The sequence below is a fragment of the Schistocerca gregaria genome, chromosome 2, assembly GCF_023897955.1.
Source record: "Schistocerca gregaria isolate iqSchGreg1 chromosome 2, iqSchGreg1.2, whole genome shotgun sequence".
Classification (NCBI taxonomy): Eukaryota; Metazoa; Arthropoda; class Insecta; order Orthoptera; family Acrididae; genus Schistocerca; species Schistocerca gregaria.
Window position 1 is genome coordinate 1,053,260,367 of NC_064921.1, and position 25,470 is coordinate 1,053,285,836.

The 25,470-nt window shown below is 40.7% G+C and overlaps 1 pseudogene; it reads right to left on the reverse strand.

Moving 5' to 3' along the window:
* Positions 1-810: 810 nt before the first annotated feature.
* LOC126337409 (5S ribosomal RNA) lies at positions 811-928 on the reverse strand (annotated as a pseudogene).
* Positions 929-25,470: the final 24,542 nt, after the last annotated feature.

Genomic DNA, 25,470 nt, shown 5'->3' on the forward strand with positions numbered 1-25,470 from the left:
AACAACAACAACAACATTTCTTATTTACTTGGTCAGACAGCTTTCACACTCATGCATGGTATCAGTTACCAGATGTTTTACAATAGTGTTCTTTAATCTATGCAAGTTATGTTTTTAGTTTATGTTTCAACTCTAACTTTTAGTATTTCACTTGTTTTGATATCAAAACTTGTTCATTGTTACCAAACACAAAGCATAAAAAGAATCCTTAACCTGGTGTCTTTACACACCAAATACATCACTCTCCTCTAACATTTAAAAAAAAAACTCATCTTCTGTATCTACATCCTTGTAAATGCCGTCATTAACCAACAAGTACCTCATTTCCTCTACCATTTAACATAATACAATAAATGCTCTGTCCATGAATAAACATGTATTCACATTTTTTGCTAAATTGTATTATCTATCCTCTCAAGATAACAGTAAATGTAAGATTACATACGTGAATCACATTGCGACTACAAGCAATGTGGCGTTCACACCTGCACCTCAGGATGTGCAATAGTGGCGTATCTCATTTATTTCAAGCATCAACTTTGCTTTGTAACTTATCAGGATGTAACTGATGTAATGCAATGTAAAAACTGATAAAAACGAAACTCCTTCTGGACAGGCCATGAAGGCCCAACGGTACCGACTGGCTGCCATGTCATCCTCAGCCCACAGGCATCACTGGATGCGGAGATGGAGGGGCATGTGGTTAGCACACTGCTTTCCCGGCTGTATGTCAATTTCCAAGACTATAGCTGCTACTTCTCAATCAAGTAGCTCCTCAGTTTGCCTCACAAGGGCTGAGTGCACCACGCTTGCCAACAGTACTCGGCAGACCGCATGGTCACCCATCCAAGTGCTAGCCCAGCCCTACAGTGCTTAACTTTGGTGATCTGACGGGAACCGATGTTACCACTGCGGCAAGGCTGTTTTCCAGTGCAGTGTAACCAGTGTCATTCTTTCTGTGATTTTTCATGTTATTGTCCCCGTAAGAAATAATAGGGGGTATCTATTAAAAAAAAGCTCGTGTAAAATATTGATACGTGATTACATTTTAGATTGTTAGATGGTATTTACTTTCTTGAATCCCTTCCATACTTTCATATCCGTAAAAGCAGTTTTTCAATATCTATTGACATTAAACTTCGAAAAGACTCACTATATGCAATTCAGAACCTGTAAGAGATTTCCACCCAGCATATGCATAAAGTATGAAGAAGAGCAGATAGAAGAGGTTGACAGTCTTAAATTCCTGGAATTACAACTTGATAATAAATTCAGTTGGGAGGAGCACACCACAGAACTGCAGAAACACCTTGACAAATCTGTATTTGCAATTCAAGTGTTAGCAGACATAGGTGACATAAAAATGAAAAAGCTTGCATACTTCGTCTACTTTCATTCCATAATGTCATATGGTATAATGTTTTGGGGTAACACTTCAAGTCAAACAAAAGTTTTCAGAGTCCAAAAGCGTGTAATACGTATTATTTGTGGAGTTAATTCACAGATGTCCTGTAGAAACCTCTTCAAAGAACTGGGTATACTAACTACTGCCTCTCAGGATATTTACTCCTTAATGAAATTTGTCCTAAATAATATATCTCTTTTTCCAACAACAGCTCAGTTCATATATACAATACCAAGAATAAAAATGATCTGCACAAGGACTTAGAAGCACTTGCTTTAGTCCAAAATGGGGTCCACTATTCAGGAACACTCATCTTCAATCATTTGCAGCAAACATAAAATATTTAGTCACAAATAAAGATCAGTTTAAAAGGAGCCTGAAAGACTTACTAGTGGCCACCTCCTTCTACTCCATTGACGAATTTTTTAATAGAAACAAATTATGTATTGTATATATTCATACTATTAGTATTGTTATTTCAGCTTAAAAAAAAAGACATGTTCCACATTCACAAGGACCTCCTCAGCACAGATCTATGAAACGAAAAACTAATCTAATCTAATCTAATCTAATCACAGGCATGTTACATATTGTTCCTCGTACCAATTGTTCCTGCACTGCAATATGTCTTTTATTTTATGCCCAAAAGAGTTTTCTTTGTAACTGTAAACTGTAACTTACTTCTTCTATGAACTTGTTGACATAACAAAATTTTACTTATAAAAGTTATTTGTCAGACAGGGCATGTTATGTCGCACAATCTCAAATAATGTCTATGTCCAACATTGTGTGAGGGAGATGTATAATGAAACAAGCCCTTAGAACAGGATCTTTTACCATTAACTAAGAGATCAATACCATAGCATTTCCATCACATTATGACTAAATCAGGTGTACAAACGAACACTAGCAACTTTGCCAGTCCAAGGAAATATAAGCCACACTATAATTAAACCAGTTTTATCACATATTAGAAACATGCCATCTCTGCAAAGTAATTCCTCTACAATTTTCATATTTATGTTTGGAGGAAAAGTAGACTTAGTTATAACTTTATTTAAATGTTTATCGGTCCACTCATACTAAAGGCATTTTCGCACAACTGCATTTATATTCCTAAATGACATCTATTACACATTTGATTCCAAGATCGATTAAAACTAAATTTGACTTGCTTAATTAAAGACATAAAACTTCCAATCCTTCTTATGATTTCAGTTATCTGCTTTAATATAAAAAATAAATTCAACTAACCAAACAATCGTATAACTCCAAGAATCAAAGTTATTAGAACAAAATTTTTGAATTGACTAGTAAATATGGCATTACCTGCATGTTGAAAAGCATTTGTTTTTGTGTACTAAGAAAAGGTAAAGTGCTTTGTCAGTTGATCAGAAGATGTCAGTGGTGGAAGCTAGTAGGCTGACACTTGGCAATGTTGCACAAAAAACTATGTTTTTATAAACTGCAGTCAACCTACGGCAATAATGAGATGACATACCTATTGGAAATAAAATGGAAAACACCGTGTGTCCAGTTTAACAATGAAGTGATACACTGCCCAAATTTTGAAAACAGTTGGAGAAAGCAGAAGCTGATCAGTGCACCAACTCAGATTCTTAAATTGAGTGTATTCCTCTTGTCATATAACTGCAAGCACTGACACGTAAACAGATGTACTGTTGTTGTTGTCAGAAGAGCTAGCCAGCAATCTCATACTTTTGATATATGGGAGGGGTTTACAATTCCCAACATAAATTAATGCTGGCATAGCTCAGTCAATAGTCAGTCAATTAACATTCCGCACGTGCAAGAGTGGACAATGTGACAAGTGTCATTTTATAAAAGATAAAGAATGATAAAAAATGCTTCTCCTCAACAATGTACTTATGAAGAGAAATTTCTTAACCTGGGCTATGTACTTAAGGAGAAAGTCTCACCATCACGTGGAGTGGCCAAATGGTTTGAGGTCCCATGTCACAGACTGCACGGCCCCTTCTGCCAGACGCTCGAGTCCTCCCTCGAGCATGGGTGTATGTATTGTTCTTTGTATAAGTTAGTTTAAGTAGTATGTAAGTCTAGGGACTAATGACGTCAGCAGTTTGGTCACATAGGAATTCAGACACGTTTGAACAACACAGTCACTCTGTGGCCCCCTCAAAGAGAAAGTTTCCAGAGGTGACAGTCAGTTAAATTGGAGGAAATAGAAATTACCAGTGAAGTAAGAGTCCGTAAGTCAACAGAAACAATTGCATTATAGGCTTAAAGTACTCATATATTAATGGGACTTACAAATGTCTTAAGCAATCTTATAATGTCCATTCGTTTTGGAGTTTTATGGATAAGCTAATCCCTGCTTAAGATCTCCAAGTGGTGTTGCACAGAAGAGGACTATCTAAAAAAAAAATTAAATAAAAAAGGATGAGTATGACAAACTTACATACAAGTGAGAAATAACATTAGAATTGTGAGGCGTGGAACAGAGAAAACATAAACCACAATTGTCAGGTTTACCTGTTATTGAAACGAACTAGTAATAATAAAAGAGAGAATATGTATCAAAGGAGATGAAAATCTGATAACCATCAGTAACAGGAATACTATCATAGGTAAGTGAGCAAAATGCAAAACTGCTCGATAACTTAAGCTGGCAAGAAAAACGAGGGAGAAGGTTGACATGTGTAGTTCTATGATCACAGCAAAAAATCCTCATTACAATTAAGAGAAGAAAACAGCAAGACTTGGAACAATCAGAAGGCAATGGGAAAATAACTACTGGAGTACGTCACATTTAAATAAAGGTCTAATAATTCGATATCGTTTTACTTTACTGTGTACCCATGCACTAGTAGCCTCAGCAATACTGACCAACTGCCATCTCATCCTCCACAAATGGCATAACTGAATGTGGTATGAATGGGTGTAGACCCAACACATCGCTCTCCTGGTTTTTAATTTTCGTGACCTGGATCTGCTACTACAAGGTCAAGTAGCTTTTCAGTTGGCATCACGAGGTTCAGTGCACCCCATTCAGTCATCCACCAAGCAAAAACTCCTGGCAGCTGGGTCCTCTCTATGGCAGTCAGCTGTGCAAACCACTCAGATATGGAAGTGGACAATAGTTAGGTATGGAACTGTAAAAATATTAATACATGGGGGACACTGAGAAACTGATGAAGAATGGGATACAGCGGAAATTATCTGAGGCTGTAATCAAAAGAGATGAAGTATGGTCCATTGTATGAAAAATTGGCTATAATAATGACATGGATAGCTTCAGTCAGGGAGGTCATCACAAATACAGTAAAACTTAGAAGTGGAATGGTACTAATTAACAAAATACTTCAATTCATTGAAAAAATACTGAAAGAAAATGATAGGTTATAGTGGATGCCACTTAAAAAATAAATTAGCGGCAGTAACAGTGGTATCAGTAATTAATTAACTCACAAATTTATTTTACGAGGATGTTAGCTATATCAGCATAATAAAAATTAAAAATTGACCATCAAAGAAAGAGAAAAGAAAACAGTTATTTGTGGCAGTCAAAAAGACAAGAATGTTAGGTACAAGAGTTCAATATAAATTAAAAATTGACCATGAGAGAAAAAGGACAAGAAACTAATTACTTCGGGCACTAAGAGATGATTGTCACTACAATTTTTTTGCATTCACAGGAACCATTTATTGAATGAATGAATACAGATTATATTACAGGTTTACCCCACGAATGTCTAAGCACTTTTGCTGCCATTCTAGCTGCATCTGTATTTGCATAGCAAACCATTCTTTTGCAGTATCCTGGTACAACTGGTAGACATTCGCATGAAGTTTGTCATTAATGATTAACTCCTTACTCTGCATGATGTTTTTCATTGTGACACAAGGGGCATAGCCACTAGGAGGCAAGTTCCAGCAATTATTGAGGATGTGGAAGCACATATTTGATGGCAGTGGTCTAGTGACTTGAATCTGAGCACACATTGTCATGTTGGAGCAGAACACCGTGGCCCCATTTTCTGTGGTGGCATCATAGAATGCGTTGGTAGAGTTGGTGCTGTGAACTGCAATACCAATCACTGTTGATGTTCATATTGTGAAGGAGCCATTCCAGAACACAGTGACCATTTGTTTCTACATGAATAGTCCTGACCTTGACATCTTGGGATGAAGACTCCCAGTGTGCTTCCACTCCAAAGATGGGCATTTCTGCTCTGGAATTTCTTGAAGAACCTTGATTCTTGATGGTGAATGCTTAAAGAACTTTACTGGCTCTGCGCTGCACTGTTGCAGCAACTGTTGGTGTATCTCCATATGCTCCAGTTTCCACGTAGTGTTGAGGGAATGGGGCACTCATTATGCACACACCTCCGTCTGCAAATTCTCATGGGTGGTGTTGAGGAGGGTTCCCTGTGATAGACCAGTTGCCTTCTGTAATTCATCAAATGTGATTCAGCTGTGCTCCATCATCAAATCTTTTATGAGCTTGGCATGGTTTGGTTTGCACACAGTCAAACTGGAGATCCAGTGTTTTTGCATTTTTCAGCACAGTCTGAAGCAAAGCAAGCGCTGTATCATGTATAAGATACAGAGGCGAGCGAGTGCACGGGACTTACCCTAGTTCACTGCTAGTAGCGTCACGTCATCGTAACGCGCCTGCATATAGTATTGCACCACATTTAACATAAAAGTAAAAATTAAGATTTGTGTGTAAAACTTTGTTAAAGTATAGTTCTATGTAATAATGTTTCAGGTAACAAATCTTAATGTTATAAAATTAGTAGTTTACGTAAAATTCACGTTTTGAAAGAAAAATAGGAGGCGCTAAATAATGACGCTAGGAAGCCAAAATTTGGTGAGAAGGTGCAGTAAGAAGTCATTAATGAGTGGTACTGGTTTCCAAAACCATAAAACTAAAATTGACTCCAGAATCCGCGTTTTTCGGAAAAATCAGAGGCGCGAAATAATAGAGCTACAATATTGAAAATTGGTAGGATGCTTCAGTTCACCCTAATAATAATAATGGAAATACCACAATCAGTTACCTCTTCTAGTTTTTTTAGTAATTTAGTAAAAACTACTTTTGTGAGTAAAATGTACATAAGCATTATAGATTAAGTACTTTAAATTTTAATGATAAAACAAATTCTTTAAGACCAATGATCAGATAGGACAATTAACAAAGCTACACCAAGTTTTAGTCTTGTAGCATAATTAACAACTGATACAAGTCTTGATAAAGCTATGGTTCAGAGGTAACAATCTACCGTTAGTTCCATTGTAAAAATTCTAGAGAGTAAAGTTTTAATTTTAGTGGGCTGAGATTTTCTACGTGCTTCTGTACTGCTCAGATGTATGTATACAAAAATTGAGAAGTTTGTAAAGCTATTATTAAATGTGATATTTAAGATTATGTGCCTGAGATAGCGATCATTTGGAGGCTACAGGCATCTGCATAGGAACGGAAAGAACAGATGCTCTCTTGGCGGTACGCGCCGGAGCTATATAAAAAGAGCGGCAGAGGCAGTAGTAAGCTCACTCCGCATTAGACCAACGCCTAGTCCACGCGAGCTTAACGTCCGATCGCGCCTCGCCTCGGGTGACGTCATAGCGGGCTGTGACATGCGCATACTTAGCAATGTAAACGGACATTGAAAATCGCGAGGACTGTACACCGTCCTGGATCGTTTAGACTTCGGTAACAAACTGTTATTGTGCCGTCCGTGTGAAGTATAATTCCGCGTGGCAAGTGGTGACTAACTCCACTTTTAAGGCGAGCATTAATCTTTTTTTTTAACATTATTGCGAACTATTAATAGAGCACCGTTAGTTAGAGTAATGAACTATTCGGGAGGAACTTGCTGTAGAAGTCGCCTCTGAACTATTAAACGATTGGCTGAATTAACAATATTTAATGTCTTTAGCATTTTCAGAAGTTTCGAGTAATTTGTGTGAGCCTTTAAGATAATAAAATCTTGTTTGGAACTTTAAATTTTATTGAAGCAGCTCTAATCCCGTGAAGAACTATGGATATTTTTCGTTTAGCTGGGCTGTACAGGAATGTGGCCGTGCAGACTGGGAACTAAGGTCAGTAAGTTTCCCTTCGCTTTCTGACTGGCCACCAAATTAGTTGCCAGGCTCGCGTGATTTAAGGTGGCAATGTTCAACTTTCATTCAACATTAAACAACGACTTCTTCGCCGTCCCACATATGTTGCATCGGCAATAGTCTGTTACGTGAAATGAACATTCAAACAACTCATTCGACAACTTCTTCGCCGCCCCACAAGTCCCTGCGGTTTTTGAACTCTGATACTCAAAGAAACACAGATCTGTAACTTGGTGCCTTTCCCACGTATAACTACTAACATCTTATGGACATCTGAAGCTGCCATTTCTTCCTTCCAGACAAACCGTGCTGTCCACTTTGCCAGTGTCTTTTAATGTTGTCTAATTGATGTCCACCAATGTACTCGCAAGCCAGAACAAGTGCTGCTGCAATGTGCCACCTATGGGAAGCAGCTGTACCATCTGGTGGCAGTACATCATATTATGCTCCATGTTCACACATACATTGACACATTTCAAACTGCTACTTTCCAGGGGTTTTAGGGGAAATTCCAGTCAGTATGGAATGAACTAAAGATTTGCATGCAAAAAATTCATTAGCCAATATGTCCATGTGTGTGTTCACTCTGCCAGTTAATGCATCAGTGGCCTTAAGTCAATCATTTACTCCCTAATCTGCTTGGCCAACCATATTATGACAAACAATGGTTGCTCCTGTGAAGGTCAAACAAACAACTGTTAGTCAACAGATAAGGTCGGGCTGTACACTTTTGTGCTGTACATATCCCTTCACATTTCCACTTCACTATCACTTCAGAAACAGTAGACCTATGGATTTTTAGGAGTGTGGGAATCTCGCATACAGACATGACACAAGTGACACCCAATCACGTGACCACGTTTGAAGTCCATGAGTTCCAGGGAGTGCCCCATTCTGCTCTCTCACAATGTCTAACGACTACTGAGGTCGCTGATATGGAGTAGCTGGCAGCACAATGCACCTAATATGAAAAACGATGTTTTTGGGGGTGTTTGGATACTTTTGATGACATAGTGTAGGTCGTTCCTCAGATGAAGACATGTTCCACTACAAAATTAACCACCAGTTCGATAAACATGCTATACGTAATACCTAGAAATCTCAGAATTGCTTCAGCACCTGTGCATATGACCACGTCCTCCTCTCACCTCTCTGTCTGTCCATCTCCTCCTAGCCCCTAGCCCATCTCCTCCTCCCCTCCCTCTCTATCCATCTCCTCCTAGCCTCTAGCCCATTTCTTCCACCCCTCCCTCTCTGCCCAGCTCATTCTCCTCCTCCTCTTCCTCCTCCTCTCTCTGTCCATCTTCTCCTCACCCCTCTTTCTCTGGCCATTCATACTCCCACCTCTGCCTGTCTGTCTCCTCTTTCTCCATTCTGTATCCACTTTATCCTCTCCCTCCTCACCATCCACATCCTCCTCCTTTGCCCTCCTTTCATCCTGTCATTTCCATTTGCATGTATACCCCCTCAAATGCATTCTTATAATTTTCAACCTACAAGTTTACATGGACTCCAAACTATAGTGAAAATTGACATTTTTCACATAAGCACATTACTGCGAAGTTTGAGGAAGCAATAAGCAGCTGAGGCATAAAACTTGTAGAACATAATTTGAGGTCTGGCATTTGCCTATTTAGCCACTAAGTGGCAAAGAAGAGACAGAAAGGCAATATGAAAATTGATGAGGGAAATAATTGAAAACCATTTGATTATGAAGAAAAAATAGTTTTGTTGGGTAAACGTCACATTTCATCAGTTAAAATGACAAACAGCACTGTGTGTAACAACAGACTGCAAATTATACAAGTATTCTAAAAATCTTGTTGTACCAGTTTTTATATAGTTCAAGAGATGAATCAGAAACACTATAGTGTAACATGGCATACCACTAAGAAATGCTGCAGTACAGTCTTACGCACTTTGAGAAATGGAAGGTATCTGCATGAATATAGAGGGAACTGTTATTTTAAATTTACTGACGTAGAGTGGAGCAAAACATTTTCACTACGTTTCTGTTCAAGCAGAACCATGAATATTCCCAGACGTTGCACCTCCCATGAGCATAAGTGGTGAACGGAAATTGTCACTTGCTGTGGTGGACATATTAGTCCGTGCAGTTGCTGCTGGAAGGTGTTATGGTGGCTCACCAAGGAATAACCAGAGAGCCTGTATTAACAATGAATGTTATCTAAAATGTAATGTAATTCAGTTACTCCATGGTGTATGACCAGAGAGGTGGAAGAGCCTGTAGCTCATTATAAAGTGTACTGAATTACTGATTAATTTGACGATATATAGTTAAAATGATGGAACTCTGGTTGTGAATGCTTTGTTATTTGAGGAGAGAAATGTGCTCTTTTTCCAGCTAACTCATGAAATCTCTGAGGAAGAGGATCTGAGCACAGAGAAGAAGTTAGTTGGAAATGAATAACAAGTCCAGCTCAACAAGATAAATTTATAGATTGTTAGCTGGGACTGAATAAAAGGACCAGCAGTACAAGATAAATTTATAGGTGACTGTAGTATCCAGAAGATACACAAATTGTGTCTACAAAAGTCGTATGCTGTTCCAGGAGGACATATGTAACAGGAAGGTTTGATGTCTCCTGTGAGCTAATGGTGTTTCAGTAGAAAATATTAAAGCTGGAAGGAAAGTTATACAAAAGGAACATTCCAGTGTTTGCATACTGTTAGCAGAAGAAGATAAATCCTGGAAACTGGAGGAGTGGTGTAATTATTGTCCTGGACAAAAAAGAAGACAAGCCACACTCTTGTTCTGCCACACTTGATTCTACAACGTAGAAGATATTCATAAAATTTTCACCATATGTAGAATGTTCTGAGACATCGAGGGATCACCAATTTAGTTTTGGAGGGCAGTGTGGAGGGTAAAAATTATAGAGGGAGGCCAAGAGATGAATACACTAAGCAGATTCAGAAGGATGTAGGCTGCAGTAGGTACTGGGAGATGAAGAAGCTTGCACAGGATAGAGTAGCATGGAGAGCTGCATCAAACCAGTCTTAGGACTAAAGACCACAACAACAACAACATATGTAGAGTGAAACAGTCATATTTTACTCAGGCAAGAAAGAATCTAAGTTTAAAAGTAAATAAACACAGTGGACCATTTGCATGCCATGAAAAAAAAAATTATAGAATTGCGCAATAAGTATGAATTACCAGTTTCTGTGGGATCGACATATTTTGAGAAAAACATTTTGTTCAGTTTCAACAATACACTATGTGATCAAAAGTATCCAGAGACCCCCAAAACATGTTTTTCATATTAGGTGCATTGTGCTGCCACCTACTGCCAGGTGCTCCAGATCAGCGACCTCAGTAGGCATTGGACATCGTGAAAGAGCAGAATGGGGCACTCCTTGGAACTCATGGACTTTGAACGTGGTCAGGTGATTTGGTGTCACTTGTGTCATACATCTGTATATGAGATATCCACACTCCTAAATATCCCCAGGTCTACTGTTTCCAATGTGATAGTGAAGTGGAAATGTGAAGGGACGCGTACAGCACAAAAGTGTACAGCTTGACCTCATCTGTTGACTGACAGAGACCGCCGACAGTTGAAGAGGGCCGTAATGTATAATAGGCAGGCATGTATCCAGACCATCACACAGGAATTCCAAACTGTATCAGGATCCACTGCAAGTACTATGATAGTTAGGGGCGGGAGGTGCAAAAACTTGGATTTCATGATCGAGCAGCTGTTCATAAGCCATACATCATGATAGTAAATGCCAAACGACGCCTCACTTGGTGTAAGGAGTGTAAACATTGGGCGATTGAACTGTGAAAAAGCGTTGTGCGGAGTGATGAACCACCATACACAATGCAACGATCCGGTGGCAGGGTGTGGGTATGGCGAATGCCCGGTGAATGTCATCTGCCTTTGTGTGCGATGCCGACAGTAAAATTTGGAGACAGTGGTGTTATGGCGTGTTCGTGTTTTTCATGGAGGTGGCTTGCACTACTTGTTGTTTTGCATGGCACTATCACAGCACAGGCCTACATTGATGTTTTAAGCACCTTCTTGCTTCTCACTGTTGAAGAGCAATTCGGGGATGGCGATTGCATCTTTCAACACGATTGAGCACCTGTTCAAAATGCATGGCTTGTGACAGAGTGGTTGCACAACAATAACATCCCTGTAATGGACTGGCCTGCACAGAGTCCTGAGCTGAATCGTATAAAACAACTTTGGGATGTTTTGAAATGCTGACTTCATGCCAGGCCTTACCGACCGACATTGATACCTCTCCTCAGTTCAATGTTGTGGCGACTTCTACCACCGAATGTATCAGGATGACCAAATGTAGCGGGAAGACACCAAATGTATTGGGTGGGTGCCAGGAGGTGCTATATAGAAACTTTCCTATCTTCAACTGTGGTGCCGCTATAGCAGCATTCTGTGAAGAATTGACTGCCTTTCCCCAAGAAACCTTCCACCACCTGATTGAACGTATGCCTGCAAGAGTGGAAGCTGTCATCAAGGCTAAGGGTGGGCCAATACCATATTGAATTCCAGCATTATCAATGGTGGGCACCACGAACTTGTAAGTAATTTTCAGCCAGGTGTCTGCATAGTTTTGATCACATAGTGAAAAACAAAGCATTTATTCAGCTTACATTAGAAATGCCAAAAACTAATGCCCCACCGTGCATTTATATGTGCTCTCTTGACATTTCATACAAAGTATGCATGCCTGCCTCCCCCTCCCCCCCCCCCCTGCCTCCCCCCCCCCCTGCCTCCCCCCCCCCCCCCCAATGCCCCCCAATGCACCCTTCTTCCAGTAAGATGCATTATTCTGTGAAAATATATTATAAAATGCCAGAAGCTTTTGTGACTAATCCATGTTACATTGTGAGCACATTTACATGCAATTGGTGTTATCAGTGTTAACACAATAATAATAATAATAATAATAATAATATAAACTTGAATAAATGTCATTAACTATAATGTAATAATCCAAGATAGATACAATACATATTTATGCAAATGTCAATTACAACAACAAGTTTGCTGACAGATCAATTATAAGATAAATGAATTGGATAGTGGAGATTACTAGAAAAGACTACTAGGGAATACACTTACATGAAAGCAGTAAGCTATATTAATACAATTAAAAAACCACTCTCATTCAAGACACATGTGATCCCAACTGAACTCACAATCAAAGTTTAGAGTGAAAAACAGTGTGGTTTCAGTTCTCTGAGACTGAGGACTTGTGTGCAAGTTGCGTTTGCACGCGCACTTGTGTGTGTGTGTGTGTGTGTGTGTGTGTGTGTGTGTGTGTGTGTGTGTGTGTCTGCTGAGACTGACACAGGCCTTAATGGCCGAAAGCTTTAATTGTGTGAATCTTTTTGTTGTGCCTATTGTGACTCAGCATCTCCGCTATATGGTGAGTAGCAACTTTCCTTCTCTGGTATTGTTACATTCTATCCTGGATTTTCCATTGTTTGAAATTATAAAAGATACTGTTCTTCATTATAAAGCCTGATCAGTCATACAGACATATCTAATTCTAAGCAAAGAGTTCAAGTAGTAAATACTATAACTTCCAATCATTTGTACAGTTAATCCCACAACATAAAACTTCAAGCTATCTCGTATTTATTATTCTGACAAAAACTTAACCCCTAGAGTACTCACACAAATTAAGAACAGACTTAAAAAAATAAATAAAGCCCTGGTTATATGCATTTGAGCACTGGTAGTTAAGTGTCTGGTCAGCTAGCACCTCCAAGGTTTGTGTTAACAGGAAACAATTGTGAAATACATGGTTAGACTTCATAGCTACACAGAAACTAAAAAAATGACTTCAAGTTTCAGGACATTTTAGTCGAAGTCCAGTACACGAGAATACTTGGGATTTTATTATTGGTGACCTTCAAAATTTTATAACTCATTATTTTGAGCCTTAAATACATCCATACATTATGCCATTCATTTATTGTCGCAGAAGAAGCTGAGTAGCACAGTTGCTGTAGTGCAGTGGGTATGATACTAAACTGTTGCATGGAAGATCATGAGTTCAAAACTCACCTGAACTGTAAAATTTTAATTTCTATATTCAGTTCAAGTACATTCTGGAAATATCCACAAATGGCAAGAATCATAGTACTGGAATGTTCTGTAGCTTTATATATAACGTATGTGTTCTACCTGGAGGAAGTTTGCTCTGCCCTTTTGTATGTGCAAGTGCTGAATAAACCTTCATTAAGTGAAGGGAGTGTTCGTCATTCATCTACTTGCACCTACCTCTATGTGACATTATTCTGGTGGAGACGCGAGGTATTGGAACTTGTGATAACACACATTATCGACAACACAGTGGCTCCTATCAGGCCACGACAGAGCCACCATTTACGTAGCAATAAACCCGAGTTTGAGCCATATTCAACAGATCGCAATCTATTGGGGACAGCAGAAGAAGAGGACGTTACGGTGACAGCAACTGTGTGCCACCACATGAGATATCCTTCTGGGTTCTCCGGTGATGATGGCCAAGATCCAAACAAGTGGCTGAAGGTATATGAGCATATAGCCAAATTTAAGAAATGGAATGACACCATGAGTTTGGCTAACATATTTTTCTACATGGAGGGCACTGCCGAGCAGTGGTATAGAGAATTCACAAGCTGGGAAGTATTCCAGGCAGAACCGCGCAAATATTTTGGCGACACACGACGACAGAAGTGCAAGGCTGAAGACAAATTAAAATGCAGGGCACAGTGTCCAGGAGAAGCTACAGCATTCTACATTCAATATGTTTTGGAGCTGTGTGAAATAGTGGATCCTAGAATGAAGGAGGAAGATAAGGTTGCACATCTCATTAAGGGTGTTGCTGAGAATATGTATCAAGCCCTCCTGAAGGAGGTTTTAACAGCACACAACTTCATAAAATGGTGCCAGTATATCGAGACAATGCATCAAAAAATAATTACACACAAGAAGTTTCAACGGCTTTCAAAAGTCGTATCAATATCTGCAATGGAAGAAGCAACTGATTTAACAAGTGTTCTTCATCAGATAGTGAGAGAGGAAGTTCAGAAGGCACTTGGATTGCACGGTGAGCAAAAAACCAAGACGCTCCAAGAGGTCATAAGGGAGGAAGAGGAACAGACATTGAACCCAATCTCTCGTCCTTCATTTCCCTTGAAAACGGTGAAAAAGTCGAGACCCAGGCAGAGTTGCGTTCCTGCAATGCCGCATGAGGAACCTGTTTGGGCACCAAGGAAGACTGATGTCTGGAGGACCCTGGATAACCAACCAGTATATTACCACTGTGTACGACCGGGACATGTGGTACGCTATTGTTGAGAAAGGTGGGGTATATTTGATGACGCCCACGCCAGAAGACAGCAGACCGATCTTAGTCAACTCCAACTCCGGGATGACGAAGATGAACAGGAAGATGTGGGTGCAGGATGATGTAGGTCACCATTGCCGCAAGCTAGCCATTGGAGAGGACGCTCCCAATACACCAATCAAGTTCTCCATCGCCGTTTAGAAGCTCCAGCCAATCACCTAGCCAGTGCAACCTGGAAAACTAAATGGTGCGACCGCCAAAGCGAAAAATCCTCCGCCATCAATCACTACAAAAATCATAGGAAACCACGTCGATATCCTCATGGATGGCTGACCAGCCCAAGATCTTGTGGTCTCTGGAACATCATATTCAGTCATTTCAGAGAAGTACCGTTGCCAGTTGCAGAAAAACATATTCGTTGACAACAAAACATTTCTGCTGAAGTTGGCTAATGGGAAATATGTAAAACCTACAGGAAGATGCATCATTTGTCTGCATATAAGTGGCCATACACAGCCCTTAGAATTCATCATCTTCCAAGAATGTAGTCTTGATGTCATTATCGTATGGGAATTTTTGAAATCTTCTCAGACAATTATAGATTGTGGTCATTCTAAGATTATGCTAGACGAGATGAGATATGTGGACAGGACAATGCGCATCTGAGTGTGTGGAGACTGTGTGCTGGATGAAGTGATCATTCCTGCAATCAGTGCTAGAAAGGTAGCTGTAATGTGTCATGCCAAGCATCAACCATGGATCTTGTAGTGGAATGTAAGAGAAGCATACCACTGAAGAATAATGTGGTCATCCCAGCCTCTGTCGTCTTGTTTAAGAAAGGATTTGGTGAATTTTGGATAGTTAACTGTCATCAAGTATCGCAGATCCCTCCAAGACACAAGTGCATAGCAAACGTTGGGCTGTTAATTGCAGAACAGCTGAGCGTCATTGAAACTTCCCATGCCCAGTCTGTGGGCGAAATTAGCACTACCACTATGAGACTAGATCTTCTATCTTGACTATCACCAGATCTCACTAAGGAACAACAGAAGAAGCTACTTGCCATTCTTCAAGAGTTCTCTGAATACTTCAATCCCCACCACAGGTGAAGAGCAAATTAGACAAATCGACGGTGAAGCACTGGATTAGCACTGGAGACCATCAACCAGTAAGCCAGAGAGCATACTGTGTTTCAGAAGCGCAGTGTCGAATAATTCGCAACAAGGTAGAGAAAATGATGAAGAACGACATTATTCAGCCTTTGCAGAGCCCATGGTCATCACCAGTGGTTCTCTTCAGGAAGAAGGAGGGCAGTTGGTGCTTTCTTGTTGATTACAGGAAGCTTAATAAGATAACTAAAAAGGATATTTACCCTCTTCCATGAATTGACAATACACTAGACTGTCTGAAGCGGGCAAAATTCTTCTTAACCATGGACATGTACTCGGGATACTGGCAAATTGAAGTAGATGAGGCTGATCGTGAGAAATCTGCATTCATCACCCCTGATGACCTGTATTAGTTTAAGGTAATGCCGTTTGGTTTGAGTAATGCACCAGCAACTTTTGAACAGCTAGTGGATAATCTAAGTCACCTGAAGTAGACGATGTGTCTTTGTTATTTAGATGATGTGTTGGTGTTCTCACAGACATTTGATGAACACATAAAAAGACTGAGGGCTGTTCTTAACAAGCTGGACTGAAACTTAATCCAAAAAAATGTTTCTTTGGAGCAAAAGAAATCAAAATACTTGGGCACATTGTGTCAAACGAAGGTGTGCGACCAGACCCAGAGAAAGTGAGAGCTATAATGAAATTTCCTATTCCTAAAAGTATTAGAGATGTGAGAAATTTCCTCGGATTATGTTCTTATTACAGTTGTTTTATCAAAGACTTTTGTATCAAAGCCAGGCCACTCCAAGAGTTGTTAAAAGCTGATGCTAAATTTATCTGGGCTGGCGCTCAACAAGATTCTTTCGGTGTGCTGCAAAAAGTTCTACATCTACAAGGGTACTCTGCAAATCCCATTTAAGTGCCATGCAGAGGGTTCATCGAACCACCTTCACAATTTTCTATTATTCCAATTTCGTATAGTGCGTGGAAAGAATGAACACCTATATCTTTCTGTACGAGCTCTGATTTCCCCTATTTTATCATGGTGATCATTCCTCCCAATGTAAGTTGGTGTCAACAAAATATTTTCGCATTCGGAGGAGAATGTTGGTGATTGGAACTTCGTGAGAAGATTCTGTCACAACGAAAAATGACTTTCTTTTAATGATGTCCACCCCATATCTTGTGTCATTTCTGTGACACACTCTCCCATATTTCGCGATAATACAAAACATACTGCCTTTCTTTGAACTTTTTCAGTGTACTCCATCAGTCTTATCTGGTAAGGATCCCACACTGCACAGCAGTATTCTAAAAGAGGACGAACAAGTGTAGTGTAGGCAATCTCCTTAATAGGTCTGTTACATTTTCTCAGTGTCCTACCAGTAAAATGCAGTCTTTGATTAGCCTTCCCCACAACATTTTCTAAGTGTTCCTTCCAATTTAAGTTGTTTGGAATTGTAATACCTAGGTATTTAGTTGAATTTACAGCTTTTAGATTAGACTGATTTATCGTGTAACCGAAGTTTAACGAGTTCCTTTTAGCACTCATGTAGATGACCTCATGCTTTTCATTATTTAGGGTCAACTGCCACTCTTTGCACCATTCAGATGTCTTTTCTAAATCATTTTGCAGTTTGTTTTGATCTTCTGATGACTTTATTGGTCGATAAACTACAGTGTCATCTGCAAACAACCGAAGACAGCTGCTCAGATTGTCTCCCAAATCGTTTATATAGATAAGGAACAGCAAAGGGCCTATAACACTACCTTGGGGAACGCCAGAAATCACTTCTGTTTTACTCGATGGCTTTCCGTCAATTACTATGAACTGTGACCTCTCGGACGGGAAATCGCAAATCCAGTCACATAACTGAGACGATATTCCATAAGCATGCAATTTCACTACGAGCCGCTTGTTTGGTACAGTGTTAAAAGCCTTCCAGAAATCCAGAAATACGGAATCGATCCGAAATCACTTGTCGATAGCACTCAACACTTCATGTGAATAAAGAGCTAGTTGTGTTTCACAGGAATGATGTTTCCTAAATCCATGTTGACTGTAGTCAAGAGACATTTTTCTTCGAGGTAATTCATGATGTTTGAACACAATATATGTTCCAAAATCTTGCTGTTAACGACATGGGCCTGTAATTTAGTGCATTACTCCTACTACCTTTCTTGAATATTGGTGTGACCTGTGCAACTTTCCAGTCTCTGGGTACGGATATTTCATTGAGTGAATGGTTGTATATGATCATCAAGTATGGAGCTAATGCATCAGCATACTCTGAAACGAAACTATACAGTCTGGACCAGAAGACTTGCTTTTATTAAGTGATTTAAGTTGCTTCACTACTCCGAGGGTATTTAGTTCTAAGTTACTCATATTGGCAGCTGTTCTCAATTCGAATTCTGGAATATTTACTTTGTCTTCTTTTGTGAAGGCATTTCGGAAGGCTGTGCTTAGTAACTGTGCTTTGGCAGCACTGTCTTCAATAGTATCTCCATTGCTATCGCGCAGAGAAGGCATTGATTGTTTCTTGCCGCTAACATAATTCACATACGACCAGAATCTCTTTGGATTTTGTGCCAGGTTTCGAGACAAAGTTTTGTTTTGGAAACTGTTATAAGCATCTTGCCTTGAAGTGCACACTAAATTTCGAGCTTCTGTAAAGGATCGTCAATCTTGGGGATTTTGCGTCTGTTTAAATTTGGCATGTTTGTTTCTGCAACAGTGTTCTAACCCGTTTTGTGTACCAAAGAGGATCAGCTCCATCGTTTGTTAATTAATTTGGTATAAATCTCTCAATTGCTGCCAATACTATTTCTTTGAATCTAAGCCACATCTGGTCTACCCTTTATCATAAATTTGGAATGAGTGGAGATTGTCTCACAGGAAGGCATCAAGTGAATTTTTTCAGCTTTTTGAATAGGTATAGTTTTTGCTTATTTTTTGAGGATTTGGGGATTACACTATTCAATCTTGCTGTGTTCACTAATCCCTGAATCGGTTCTGATGACTGACCCTGTATTTGGTTTGTATGGTGAGAGAGCACCTACAAAACTACACACAAATGCCAGTGGGTATCGAATCGGTTTTGTTCTGGTGCAGATTTCGGATGGAAAAGTGAAGGTTATAGCCTATGCTTCTGGGACACTTACAAAAGCTGAGAGAAACTACTGAAGTACAGAAAGAAAAATTCTTGCTGTGATCTGGGTCATGTCTAGATTTCGACAATATCTCTATGGAAGGCCTTTTACACTTGTTACAGACCATCATTCACTTTGTTGGTTGACAGGTCTTAAGGATCCAATAGGACTCCCCAGGTGGGCACTACGTCTTCAAGCATGTGACATTACCATAGTATGCAAAATTGGAAGAAAACACCAAGATGCTGACTGTCTCTCAAGAAATCCTGTGCAAGACCATCAAGACTTTGATGAAGATAGTGACTGTCTCGCTGCACTCCAGGATGTCACTGCTGAGCAGAGAAAGGACGCCAAGATATCTCAAATTATGCTAGCCTTAAATCGGCCAGAGGATGTGAAAGGACAAGGTAAGGTAGGTAGTGGATTACTTTGCAAGAAATACTTTGATCTGTTTGGAAAGAGGTGACTACCAGTGATTCCTAAACACATGCGCTTAGATGTTCTGCGCCAGATTTTTCTGGCCCAGTTTATTTAGGAGTGTCCTTCACTATGTGTCACACTGTCAAGAGTGCCAGAGGAGAAAGGCAGTTCCTCAGAAACCACCTGACCGACTCATACCAATTCCACCAGCTGAAATGCCTTTCCAGCATGTTGTGATTGACCTCCTCGGACGATTTCCAACATCTGCTAGTGGCAGTAGGTGGATTATTGTTTGCACTTATTATCTGACACGACATCCCATTACAAAAGTCATAAAAACAGCCAAAGTATTTGAGGTAGCCAAATTCATTGTAGAAGACATTGACAAGAGGGAAGCCAAAGATCCCTCTTGACAACCATGCCTCCATCCTTGCTACCTTCCCTGTTTTCCTTTGCCTGTTGCTTCATAACCTGGGTTGTGAGTAACTAAATCCACTTTCCCTTCTTCCCTTTCTTTCCCCTCTCTCCTCCCTGATGAAGGAACATTCATTCCGAAAGTTAGGAACTTAAATTTTCGGTTGTTTTTTTGTGTTTCTATCGGCTGTACTGAGCTGAGGTAAGTACTGGCCAGCCCCTCTATCTCTTTGTTAGTAATTGTTTCACATCTTTATATGAGATTTTCCATTAATGTGTTTCTGATTCATCTTGTGAACTATATATACTAAAAGAAATTGTTCTGTACAGTGTCATTTGCCTTTTTAACTGACTAAATGTGATGTCTACCCAACAAAACTTGTGTTTTCTTCATAATATAAAAATATTCAATTACTTCTGTCAAGAAACTTTTATTTTTTGTCTCACTGCATCCTCTTTGAGGAATTTAGGAATATTTGTGTGACTCAGGGGCTAAATGGGTAAATGCCACATTTCAAATCAAATGCTCCAAGTTTTGACCCTTAGCTGGTCCTAGGATTTATATGTGACTTGTTGCTTTTCCATACATGGCAGTAATTTGCTAATGTGAATATGCCAATTGTCACCATACACATTACGCATTTTTACAAATTACATGGGAGCAAAGCTGATCATCTCCATAAAAAATAAATGTTACATAGTTTTAAAGTATTATTTATCATTTCATAACAATATACTATAATATATATACTAAAATATACTATAATATACTATAACTTGAAAATTTCATTACCAGTAGCCCTCTTTTACAAAAATAACTTCAGTAAGTCCAATAGTTGCCTTTGTTATTGTTGCTCTGTTTCTTTATTTCACATTCATTTTTTTTCCTCATGTCAACCAGTTCATCCTCTCCTTCTGAATCCATTCTTTAGCTCAACCACCGGCATCTACTGTTCCTTGGGAGCAAAAGCAAAAGCAAAAGAGGAATTAGAAACCTTGGAGGACAAGTTACCTAGAGACAGAGTAAATGAAGACTTGTCGCATAAAGAAAAAAATGTGGTCGCGATAAAGGGGTATGGCAGCCTGTAGTTACTACTGAAAAGGAATCCCAGCAAAGTGTCTTTTAGATAGTGGAAGTGAACTGAATGGTATATCTCACGTTTTGTTGGAATTCAGTTGTTGGAAGGTAAGTTCCTTGTGAAACCTGCATTGACTATTGATATAATACTTGGTGCAAAATTATCATGTAAATGCAAGGTAAATATGGATTTTTCTCGAGGAATGTTTAGTTTTGCAAGAGAAAAAAAAAAGGAGGTGTGAAGTACTATTTGCAGGGAAACTGGTTAGTGAAAAACATGATGAAGTGGATTTACCTTTTGGGTATACATCTATGGAAGAAAGTAAGGAGAAAGGTCTAGAAAAGCAGGCCACACAGGAGGTTAAAGAACAAATAAATAATATAGATTGATCAGCAGATGAAAGAAGAGGGACTTAGAAGGGTTGTGGTAAGGAGTAGTGAAGTGTTTCCAGCCCAAAACTTCGAGTGTGTATTGGAAATGAAATCTCACAACTCTTTCTTTATACAACCCTATCCTGTACAACCCTATCCTATACCTGTACCCAAAAGGGAAACAGCAAGGAAAAAAGTAGAGAAAATGGTTAAGTGGAGATAATCGTGAGAGCAAGTAATAAATACGAGGTATGTTCACAGTAAGTTTCATTTGGTTATATAAAACAAACATGTACAGATACAGAAAAATATTTATTGTACAAAAATCTAAAACTGTTAAACATATTAAAAACAAAGATTCCAAGACTTACCAAGCGGGAAAGCGCCGGCAGACAGACACAATGAACAAAAAACACAAACACACACACAGAATTACTAGCTTTCGCAACCGATGGTTGCTTCTTCAGGAAAGAGGGAAGGAGAGGGAAAGACGAAAGGATGTGGGTTTTAAGGGAGAGGGTAAGGAGTCATTCCAATCCCGGGAGCAGAAAGACTTCCCTTAGGGGGAAAAAAGGACAGGTGTACACTCGCGCACACACACACACACACACACACACACACACACACACACACACACACACACACACATATCCATCCGCACATACACAGACACAAGCAGACATATTTAAAGGCAAAGAGTAAGGGCAGAGATGTCAGTCGAGGCGGAAGTACAGAGGCAAAGAAGTTGTTGAAAGACAGGTGAGGTATGAGTGGCGGCAACTCGAAATTAGCGGAGGTTGAGGCCTGGCGGATATCGAGAAGAGAGGATATACTGAAGGGCAAGTTTCCATCTCCGGAGTTCGGATAGGTTGGTGTTGGTGGGAAGTATCCAGATAACTCGGATGGTGTAACACTGTGCCAAGATGTGCTGGCCGTGCACCAAGGCATGTTTAGCCACAGGGTGATCCTCATTACCAACAAACACTGTCTGCCTGTGTCCATTCATGCGAATGGACAGTTTGTTGCTGGTCATTCCCACATAGGAAGCGTCACAGTGTAGGCAGGTCAGTTGGTAAATCACGTGGGTGCTTTCACACGTGGCTCTCCCTTTGATCGTGTACACCTTCCGGGTTACAGGACTGGAGTAGGTGGTGGTGGGAGGGTGCATAGGACAGTTTTTACACCGGGGGGCAGTTGCAATGGTAGGAGCCAGAGGGTAGGGAAAGTGGATTGGGGATTTCATAGGGATGAACCAAGAGGTTACGGAGGTTAGGTGGACGGCGAAAAGACACTCTTGGTGGAGTGGGGAGGATTTCATGAAGGATGGATCTCATTTCGGGGCAGGATTTTAGGAAGTCGTATCCCTGCTGGAGAGCCACATTCAGAGTCTGATCCAGTCCCGGGAAGTATCCTGTCACAAGTGGGGCACTTTTGGGGTTCTTCTGTGAGAGGTTCTGGGTTTGAGGGGATGAGGAAGTGGCTCTGGTTATCTGCTTCTGTAGCAGGTCGGGAGGGTAGTTGCGGGAATGCGAAAGCTGTTTTCAGGTTGTTGGTGTAATGGTCGAGGGATTCAGGACTGAAGCAGATTCGTTTGCCACGAAGGCCTAGGCTGTAGGGAAGGGACCGTTTGATATGGAATGGGTGTCAGCTGTCATAATGGAGATACTGTTGCTTGTTGGTGGGTTTGATGTGGACGGATGTGTGAAGCTGGCCATTGGACAGATGGAGGTCAACGTCAAGGAAAGTGGCATGGGATTTGGAGTAGGACCAGGTGAATCTGATGGAACCAAAGGAGTTGAGGTTGGAGAGGAAATTCTGGAGTTGTTCTTCACTGTGAGTCCAGATCATGAAGATGTCATCAATAAATCTGTACCAAACTTTGGGTTGGCAGGCTTGGGTAACCAAGAAGGCTTCCTCTAAGCGACCCATAAGTAGCTTGGCATACGAGGGGGCCATCCTGGTACCCATGGCTGTTCCCTTTAATTGTTGGTATGTTGGCCTTCAAAAGTGAAGAAGTTGTGGGTCAGGATGAAGCTGGCTAAGGTAACGAGGAAATGACAGCTGCCACCTATTCCATATGAAACAGTCCTTTCCTTACAGCCTAGGCCTTCGTGGCAAACAAATCTGCTCCAGTCCTGAATCCCTCGACCATTACACCAACAACCTGAAAACAGCTTTCGCATCCCGCAACTACCCTCCCGACCTGCTACAGAAGCAGATAACCAGAGCCACTTCCTCATCCCATCAAACCCAGAACCTCTCACAGAAGAACCCCAAAAGTGCCCCACTTGTGACAGGATACTTCCCGGGACTGGATCAGACTCTGAATGTGGCTCTCCAGCAGGGATACGACTTCCTAAAATCCTGCCCCGAAATGAGATCCATCCTTCATGAAATCCTCCCCACTCCACCAAGAGTGTCTTTCCGCCGTCCACCTAACCTTCGTAACCTCTTGGTTCATTCCTATGAAATCCCCAAACCACCTTCCCTACCCTCTGGCTCCTACCGTTGCAACCGCCCCCAGTGTAAAACCTGTCCTATGCACCCTCCCACCACCACCTACTCCAGTCCTGTAACCCGGAAGGTGTACACGATCAAAGGGAGAGCCACGTGTGAAAGCACCCACGTGATTTACCAACTGACCTGCCTACACTGTGACACTTTCTATGTGGGAATGACCAGCAACAAACTGTCCATTCGCATGAATGGACACAGGCAGACAGTGTTTGTTGGTAATGAGGATCACCCTGTGGCTAAACATGCCTTGGTGCACGGCCAGCACATCTTGGCACAGTGTTACACCGTCCGAGTTATCTGGATTCTTCCCACCAACACCAACCTATCCGAACTCCGGAGAAGGGAACTCGCCCTTCAGTATATCCTCTCTTCTCGATATCCGCCAGGCCTCAACCTCCGCTAATTTCAAGTTGCCGCCACTCATACCTCACCTGTCTTTCAACAACTTCTTTGCCTCTGTACTTCCGCCTCGACTGACATCTCCGCCCTTACTCTTTGCCTTTAAATATGTCTGCTTGTGTCTGTGTATGTGCGGATGGATATGTGTGTGTGTGTGTGTGTGTGTGTGTGTGTGTGTGTGTGTGTGTGTGTGTGTGTGCGCGCGCGAGTGTACACCTGTCCTTTTTTCCCCCTAAGGGAAGTCTTTCCGCTCCCGGGATTGGAATGACTCCTTACCCTCTCCCTTAGAACCCACATCCTTTCGTCTTTCCCTCTCCTTCCCTCTTTCCTGAAGAAGCAACCATCGGTTGCGAAAGCTAGTAATTCTGTGTGTGTGTGTGTGTTTGTGTGTTTTGTTCATTGTGCCTGTCTGCCGGCGCTTTCCCGCTTGGTAAGTCTTGGAATCTTTGTTTTTAATATATTTTTCCCATGTGGAAGTTTCGTTCTATTTTATTTTAAACTGTTAAACTACCTTTCTATGTAGCTTCCGAAATTTTGTAGGCACTTGTCATAGCATGGCACAAGTTTTTGTATACCTCCTTCATAGAAAGTTGCCACCTGTATATTCAACCATTTGGTAACATGCTCTTTCAGCTCATCATCATCATCGTTGAAGTGTTGTCCACCAAGGACAGGTTTTAGGTGTAAGAAGAGATGAACTTCCATAACAAAGGCACTAAGTGTAAAGTTGCGATTGTGCTTAATCTTCTCTTCAGTCGTGTGAACCAGTTCATCAGTAACTACAGACAGGCGTCTACTTTGTTCTTCATCGTGCCCTTGATCACATCCTTCACTGAACTGTCTGACCCACCTTCTTACCATTGGATCACTCATAGCATTTTGTTTGTAAACCTCACAGATTTGCTGATGAACTTCCAATGGTTTAACTTTCTTTGCATTTAGGAAACGAATCACAGATCTGATTTCACACACAGCAGCATTTTCAATTATGGCTGACATTATAAAGATGCACTACAAAGCACACGTCAGCAGCAGCGATCTGAAAATAGTGTACATGTTTTTTCCTTGAGTCAGAGTAACTGCCACGCATGCTTGGAACTGCGATCTAGCGCTGCTGCAGATAGAAATAGAAACGGAACCTACTTTGTGGACAACCC